Raw genomic sequence first — 7822 nt, forward strand, 5'->3', positions numbered from 1 at the left:
GCCGCCTCCGGGTAGAGGCTGGTGCGGGGAACAGCTGCCCCTGAATTCCTAGCGCTGCGTCTCGCCTTCCGGCTTGCCTACCTGTAGGGCTCTTCCTTCTGGGGGGCTGCAAACCATTTCCCTTCAGCTGTGGTGAGTCTGGTCCCGGCTGCAGCTGCTGCTGCACACAGAGCAGGCGACAGGCAGAATAAACCCTGATGCAAGAGACACTCCGACAGTCTTGCTGGTGGAAAAGCTGCAATGGGCAGGGGGTGTGTGAAGGTAGCACAGCGACAGCTCCCCTTGGCCAGAGGGGTGTGTGCCACCCGCTTCTGTTAGCAGCTGCCTCTCCTTCCCCCTTTACTCTGCTAAAGGCAGCAAGAACCTAGTCGCAATGGGAGAGCTTTCTTTTCTGCCTTTAAAGAGACAGCAAACAATCTCCCTCCCCCTGCCACCAACCCTCCCTCCCCACCCAGCTGCAAGGGTTAAGGCAGCCGAGCTGGTGCAAGAGGGTGAAGTTAACCTCAGGTAGCACATCAAGAGGTTTGAGGCTGAAACCAGCCGTGCAGGGCTGTGCTGAACAGCCAGGGTATGGGCCCAGTCGCTGAGCGCGATGGGTCCTTTAACCCAACAGGGCACGCAACATAACCACACAATGAGCTCAGCAAACCAGAGGAAGAGATTAAAGGACCGTAGGAGCCAGCAAGGGAGCAGGCTGTTCCCAAAGGGGGACTTTCTGAGACCCTCCCTGCCTGGGCGTTAAAGGGCTGATGCAAAATGTATTGCAACCATGGAGCCTCTTCCAGGTACCGGGACCCTCACTGTGATACTGGAGCAGTGCAGGCTTAGGCCCCTCGTCATAGGCAGGAGGGCCATCAGGAACACAACCCAAGGGAGATGGGAGACTCCTGGGTGCTTAGATTACTTGAAAACTGGACACAGCCCTGCACGGACTCTGCATGGGAAGGGATGGGGGCGAGGGGGCAGGTGTCCTCCAGCCCAGGTCCATTCAGGAGGGAAAAGCTCTTTGGGGTCAGTTGTGCTTTGCTTTGTTTTTAACCATCTCGTGATTACACGCTTGCCCCAGTGCACGTAACCAGCCGCCTCCGGGGTGTGCTTCCCTGGCCCGTGCAGCGGCACCGAAACCACTTACAGGGGCAAAGAGGGAAACTGCTCTGCAGCCTTGGCTGAGCCCCCAATGGCTTGTGGCTCAAATTGTAGAGGCCCCAGGATCAGGTCCACCTGTGGGCAGTTACAGGAGTCCTCTACTATTGCACTTGTGCCTGGGCCATGGTTTCTGCTGGTGTTAATCAGGTGTTGCTCCACTGATCCCAGTTGACACCCACTGAGGAGCTGGCTCTGGGTATCTCACCTGCAGCCTCAGTGGCCTGGCAGAGTCACTCTAATCTCCTCTTCCTTTGCCTCGTCGCAGCCCCCGCCCCAACCTTGGGTCACTCACTGCAGCCATGGCTCCAGCTCTGTGCCCCACTCCCCTGCCTCCTGCCCAGGACTACACTGGTGCACGTTGGAGTTAATCCAGCTGCAACCCTACAGTGAAGCACACACAGCCAAGGCCTCTGCTGCATGCCCGTGGGGTGCCAGGGGTTGCAACAGGACCCCTCAGGGATGCAGAGCATGGCTGTGCATCATCCATCGCATGGTAAGTCAGCACCTCTGGATCAGCATCTCTCCGCTTAGGAATTGCAGCCCCCAAGAAGGCTATAGGACAGGGTTGGGGGGGGGGTCACAGGTGTGGGAGGGAGGCATTAAGGGATGGCAAGCAGGGCACTTGCCCAGGGTTCCAGGCCCCCCGGAGGCCCTGCAAAACTGTTACATATTTGGGTCCCACTGCCGGTGGCTCAGGAGTCCCACCAGGCTCATGAGTGGAAAGCAGGCCCCAGTGTCACTAGATTATTCATGATTATTATTCAGATTATCATACAGCTGCATTCAAGACTGTCCCTCCCAAGTGGAGTTCACAGATAATATCTGTAAAGCTGAAACGGCAGATCTTCCACACAAATGTGAAGAGAGAGCTCTTGAAAGGATGCGAGACCTGGCATGCTAAAAAGTCTTCAGAGCACAAGCTACAGACATTCATAAACAGATGCCTGAGGTACATCCTTTGCATCAAACAGCCAGATTTTACCACAAATGAGGAGCTTGGGAAGAGAGCAGGACAAGAACCACTTGACGTTGAAATCAAGACAAGGAAGTGGTGATGACTGGGCCACACTCTCAAAAAAAACATCATCCAGCATCATCCGGCACGCTCTCACAGGGAACCTGCGAGGAAACCACAAAAGAGGAAGACCTCAGAACATGTGGAGATGATCTACTGAGGCTGAAGGACAACAACTGGGCTACTCCTGGAGTCAGCTAGATGTTTTGTCCTCAGACAGAGTGAAGTGGGGGAGATTTGTAGATGACCTAAGTTCCACCTGCAGTACAAGTGTTTAAGTCATGTCACTAGGGAATGTGAGCATAATCATTGTGTTCCAAGCCAGTTATTCCACATGTGTGTGGCCAAAACGAGACCAGCAACAATGTGTCGGGATTCATGTGGCTGAGACACTTCATTTTTATGTCTGCTTCTGTAAGCGAGTAGTTTTTAAATGAGGGGGAAACTTGGCATACGCAAGCCTAATCAGACTCCTGAGAAGTAACAGCGAGATAGCCGTGCTAGTCTGTATACTAGCAAAACCAAAAAAGCAGTCCAATAGCACTATAAAGACTAATTAATTATTTTGTTAGTCTTTAAAGTGCTACTGGACTGCTTCTTCAGCCTCCTGAAAGAGTGCAGTAGTCTGGCAAGGTTGAGGCCGACTAATCTAGTCCAGACTTCCAGCCCCCTGCTAAGGCAGGACAAAAATACACCTAGATCAGCCCTGTCAGCATTTGTGTAACCTCCAGTGGTAGGAATGTCACAGCTTCCCTTGATAACATGTCTCAGAGCCTCACCGGCCTTAGAACCAGCCTTTTCCTGATACCCACTCGAAACCACTCTCATTGCAGGTTAAGCCAGTTGCTTCCTGGCTTCCCTTAAGTGGGCATGGAGAACAACTGATCCTTGTCCCCTTGTGCATTTCTGTCAGTCTGTTGTCTTATACTTGGATGGGAAGTGGTTTGGGGCTGTCTTCTTCTGTGTTTGTACAGCACCTAGCACAGGGGTCTCAAACTCATGGTCCATGGGTCTTGTATGGCTGGAGTATTTTCACAAATCCAACCCCACCCCAGAGCCCTACCCCCAGCCTCCCAATCCTTACAAGGCAAGAGTTCGGGGGGGCACCTCCAAATTTTATACAAACCTGTTGCCCCTGCTGGACATTAAGGTAATATAAAGAAGAGGTAGTCCAGCTCCTCCTTAAACCCTTTTCAGCTGCTCATATATTTATTTAGTTGAAAAACTTTCAAATGTTTAATGGTAATCGAATACCTAAAAATTAAAAGCGGCTCCAACGTGTGTGTGTGTGTGATTTGATGAACAATTCACCTGGCGGCCCTTGGAAGCAATTGAAATTGTAATTGGTGTTTAATTATCCAGCCACTGGATTGTTTCATGCTTCAAAAGACCAGCTTCCCGGGCCTCGCGTTTCCAGAGGTGGGGCCAGAGGCTGCGCTGTTGAATGGGGCATGAACTAAAGTGAAGCATTTGGCCACAATGAGGTTACTTTGGTTTGGCACCAGCAGCATAAAGAGCAGAATTTGGTCTGTTTGGCCTGCAATACTGGTGGATCAGTGATGCTTTAACTATTTAACCTCATTTCCTGAGTGAGCTGTTTCTCTCCCTTTTCCGGACGGATGGGTAAAAACCAGCCAGAGTGTAACTGTGTTCCTGAGATGCCAGTCGTGCTTCTGCCTCAGGGCAGAGGGGAAGGGATGAGCAGCCCTCACTGCTGAGCAAGAGACATGCAACCCCTCCAGACTCCCCCCCAGGCAGGTACAACTTCAAGTGGCCTCTGGCTGAATGACTGATGCAGGCTGAGGCTGGCCTGCTGGTGGACCTTCCGGAAGCCAAGAAATGACCAACAGCCCCTGATCCAGCCGCAAGACTTTTCTCAGTGATGCTTTTGGCTGCCTCTCTCAAACCTCTGGCCCATGTTCTCTCACTTGCTCACTCCCCAGCCCCAGTGCTCAGGGCCTCCCCGTCTATAGGCTGAATTGGGGCGGCCGCCCCAGGCCAGGTGCTTTTGGGGGCCCCACAGTGGCTGCCCCACCGAGTGCCACAGCACCCTCCTAGCCTGCTGCTCCTCACTTCTGCGCAGCTGCACGACCCTCCAGTTTCCGCCACCTGTGGAGAAATGAAGCTCAGCAGCTGGGAGGGTGACAGGGCACAGCAGAGTGGAGCAGGCTGCTGCCCGCCCCTGTGGTGAGGGGGTGGGGAGGCAACCCCTGCCATGCCCAGCCCTTGGTCCCAAGTAATCCCCAGGCCCTATTGCCTCCAGGGGAGAAGGTATGAAGGAGCGTGAGAGGCTAAACCTCAGCCCTGATCCCTGAACATCAGCCCTGCACTGTTTTGCAGAGCATTAAAAAAAACCAAATCAAGGCAGGTCTGCAGCTGGTAGGACCTGCTTGTAGGCTCAGAGAAAACGCTTCTCTTAAGCGTGATCCCCTGCAGCAGGTAACCGCCCCTGCTCTGCCACACTGTGCGTGTGCCACAGAATATCTGTCGGCCATCAGCAAGCCAGCCTCAACGCTATTCATTCAAATAAAACCATGAAACTAATACCTCCTCCTCTGAGCAACAGCCCCTTCCAGAGGGAGCAGGAGAGCTGCGAGCCAGGCAGCGAGAAGCACCAGAGCCCTCCGTGAGAAATTGTGGGAAACAGCCTCAAATCTGGAGAAGAGGCAGAACATCAGGTATTTATCCATGACACCAAGGACAGAGCTTCTCTAGGGCCCTTCAGCCAGAAATGCCAAAACACCTGAGCGCCAAGATCATTAGGCTCAGTTCACTGATGGGCGACCAGGGCACAGGCCAGGTAAGGCCAAGATTATCTCAAGTAGGAGCCTGACATTAGACTTCTAAGGCCATATTTAAGCTCCCAAATATGTGACCTGGTTTTTCCAAAGTGCTGATGTCAATGGAGTTGCATCTGTGTAACACCTGGGCAAGGGATCAGAATCAGGCCTGGTGTGGATGCCTTAAGAAATCCCAGCACAGATTAAAGACTTGTCATTAAGGGCAGGGAGAATTCCTCAGTATCACGCGCAAAATAAGACCCAGGGGAGCTGTGCGATGCTCCAGCCTTTTGAAAATCTGGCCACAAACACTCGACACCTTCCAGCAAATGAGCTCAAGGCGCTGTTCTGAGGGCAGCTGCCAGAAAACTGGCAGGCCTGAAAGACCAACTACTCTCCCACTGATGCAGGCAGATTTGAATTACCATCTGGGCCATTCCGGAGCAGCTAGTGGCTGTATTTACCCTGAGAGCACTCGAATTCTGACGCTGAGCCCAGCAGCTGCACAAGAGCAATAGGACAGGTTCATCCATCATGGATCAATAATGCAGGGTCACTGCTGTGCCCTACCAGCAGCTTGACAAAGCTCAAAAGCTTGTCCCTATCACCAACAGACGTGGGTCCAATGAGAACTAATCTCTAACTCCCCAATCTCACTTTATGGTTTGAGTCAGACGGTTCCTGGGGACAACTGACAAAGCCATCAGCGAGACTGGACTCTCCAGCTTTCGCTCATGGTGCATGAGCCATGAACATGCCAAAAACCACTCCCACATGGGGCCTCGATCCTGCTCCGTACAAGCATTTCCAGCACATCTAGAACAATTATTACTCCCCTCTACTTGGCATTGGTGAGGTGACATTTGGAGTATTGTGTCCAGTTTCAGGCCCCCAGTGTAGAAAGGATGTGGACGCATTAGTGTGGGTTCAGCGGAGGGCAGGGAAACTGATCGGGGGCTGGAGCACATGACCTATGAGGAGAGGCTGCGGGATTTGTGCTTATTTAGTTTACAGAAGAGAAGACTGAGGGGGTGATTTAATAGCAGCCTTCAACTTCCTGAGGGCGGGGCTCTAAAGAGGGTGGAGAGAGGCTGTTCTCAGTGGTGTCAGATGGCAGAACCAGTAGTAATGGTCTGAAGTTACAGAGGGGGAGGTCTAGGTTAGATATTAGGGAAAACTATTTCCCCAGGAGGATGGTGAAGCATTGGAATTCATTGCCTAGACAGGTGGTGGAATCTCCATCCCTAGAGGTTTTTAAGTCCTGGCTTGACAAAGTCCTGGCTGGGATGGTTTAACTGGGGTCAATCCTGCGTTGGGCAGGGTGAGGGACTAGATGACCTCCTGAGATCCCTTCCAGCCCTAGGATTCCATAATTCTATGAAGCACAAGGTGTCACAGGGATAAGCAACTGGCACTGAACTAGGCTGGGCATGCATAGAGGGAGTCCAACCTGTCATTCACGAGAGCACGTCTGGGCAGCCACCTGGCTGCCCCTGACTAACCACAGGAAGCAGCAGCTGGAGCAAGCAGCTTTGTTAGTGCTGGCACAAAGGCCACCTCTTCCAGCTGTTTTTGTGCCTTGCTCCCTTCAGAGCAAGCACTCAGGCATGCAGGAGGCTGCAAACATCCCACCATTGGGTGGAAAGGGCTGTACCCAGCACTCAGTCCCTCTTGCACCCACAAAAGCCTCTGTTCTACTGTATGCTGCAGCATTATAACCGTGAGCTCCCTGCCCAGCCTCACACAGGCGTGCAGGAACCCAGCCAGAGAGCAACTTGTCAGGGTGCAGACAGAGGCTCGAGCTGTCCAGCTTTGTAATGCAACCCTGCTCCAGTCACCGGGAGGGATCAGAGTGATGGCCGCCACAGCCAATGAGGGCTGGTCTCTGTACCCAGGATCAGTCCACAGCCCAAATGGGAGCCTGGTAGGGCATGACCAGGCAGCTGTCTCGTGCACGTTAATCTGAGTTCATCTCCATCTTGATGCTCTTTCCCCAGCTTCTCACATGCCCAGCTGCTGCAGGAGAGGTGGGGGCTTGGCTCTGTGGCTGGGCAGGGAGGGGGCCTCCACAGGCCCAGGTGAACAGCACAGAGAGGGACCCAAGGTCCCCCCACTTCTCATCCACACTGTCCTCACCTTGTATGAAAGACAACATCAGACCCACCTGCAATGGTGAGGAGGTTACAGCCAGCCTGATTGCTCCTGAAACAGGGCCTCAGAGCTCAGCCCAGTCATGCTCCAGCAAGCTTGGGCCTGGTCCCATCGCCGGATGCCCACAATCGGGGTGTGGAATAACGGTGACTGGCCTTCTAACTCTCCAGGAGGCAGCAGGCGTGTGTGTCTGTGCGTCCCAGCACATTCCCCTTCACCACCACCACCGGGCCATGGAGCTTGTACCTGCCTGGCTGAGGCCTAGCAGGTCTTCGGCCTTCCCACTGCAGTCCAGCTCCCCATGGCCAGCCCTCTCACCTCAGAGCTGCCCAATGGGTTTGGGAGCTCACTAGACATGACCTGCTGAGTGAGACTGCCATCCACTTGGGGGAACTCTGGGGGACCTGACAGCAAACCTCCCAAAAGCCTGCTGCCCTCACATCCATGAGGCGCACCCAGGACATGGCCCTCTGTGAAGACAGTTGCTGAACTCTTCCTCTTCACTCTGCTCCTCTTGGGACCTCTTCTCCCTCTGGGCATCCCACAAACGAACGCTCCAGTACCCTTCTGTGCCAAGGGACCCCAGCAGATATTCCTGGGCAGGGCAGACAAGGTGCTGATTGCTGCGGCAGGTTTCCTGCAAGCCCAGTTACACCAGGACACCCTCGTGGCCTTGCCCCTGTACTGGCTGAGTGTGATGGTCTGTGCAGAGAGCAAGGAATGTGGCAGA

Source organism: Carettochelys insculpta, chromosome 23, assembly GCF_033958435.1.
Source record: "Carettochelys insculpta isolate YL-2023 chromosome 23, ASM3395843v1, whole genome shotgun sequence".
In the NCBI taxonomy this organism is placed as follows: Eukaryota; Metazoa; Chordata; order Testudines; family Carettochelyidae; genus Carettochelys; species Carettochelys insculpta.